The 929-nt window shown below is 34.1% G+C and overlaps 1 protein-coding gene across 1 annotated transcript in view; it reads left to right on the forward strand.

The window, feature by feature from the left end:
- LOC108764454 (guanylate cyclase 32E) overlaps nucleotides 1-929 on the forward strand; it is a 48,870-nt gene that overhangs the window by 18,363 nt on the left and 29,578 nt on the right. The gene's annotated exons all lie outside the window — the stretch shown is intronic.

Consider the following 929-nt stretch of genomic DNA (forward strand, 5'->3'; position numbering starts at 1 on the left):
AATGTTTTATTAACATTTTCTTACGAGTTACTACAACTACTCTTCTATGTACTCTACTTATTTTATATGTTAGTTTTAAATCATCCCTAAAGTCAAAATAACAAATATAAATGTAAAGTATTGTGTCAAGTATTTAACATTACTAGTTTGTTAATAAATAACACAAGACGAATGAGTTACTTTAACTTAAAATTTAGAGTGGATTTCCTGGGACATGTAAAATATGTTAAAATTAACATTTTCTATTTACTGTGTGAAATAAAAGCGTGAGAACGATCGTTTGTCGTATATCGTATACATTTTGGGTGCGTTCAGGGAGTTCACTACCAGTGCTATGTAACGTTACCAGGGAGTTCAGGGAGTTAACTGATACCACACTATGAAACACTATCGTGACGTTATTGTTGGTAGCGTTTAACGTTATGACTCGCGCTACAAATGCTATCGCCAAAGAGGTAGTATGTTGATAGCATAGCGTTGCGTAGCGTTCGTGTGCTCCATGAACAGCGATAGTATAGTGAATACTGAAGTGAGAACATTGTTGGCTAATACTTCGAAATTAATGATCGCAATAGTATTCATAACACTTAGCTTTTAAAATGGATTATGTGGAAATGGAATTGCGTGATGAAGAGTTACAGGAAAGTTATATGTTAAAATTGAGTCCAACGGATGTCATTAAAGCAAAAAATTGTAAGGTTATGGTTGTCCAATATTTTGTAATTATACAGTTTAGCTCAAAAATCAATAAAATTAGACTAGTTCAACGCGTTTTTGCATGCATAAAATGAAAGAATCTAGCAGAATCTAAAGAATCTTGCTCTTGCTCCATTTTGCCGTATGTGGTTAGGGCAAACACTACACTATTATTGTTCACAGAGCTTGTATTTGCTAGCGCTATCTTGGCTCCGTGAACAGAGATGGTAGCG

The sequence above is a fragment of the Trachymyrmex cornetzi genome, unplaced genomic scaffold (assembly GCF_001594075.2).
Source record: "Trachymyrmex cornetzi isolate Tcor2-1 unplaced genomic scaffold, Tcor1.1 scaffold424, whole genome shotgun sequence".
In the NCBI taxonomy this organism is placed as follows: Eukaryota; Metazoa; Arthropoda; class Insecta; order Hymenoptera; family Formicidae; genus Trachymyrmex; species Trachymyrmex cornetzi.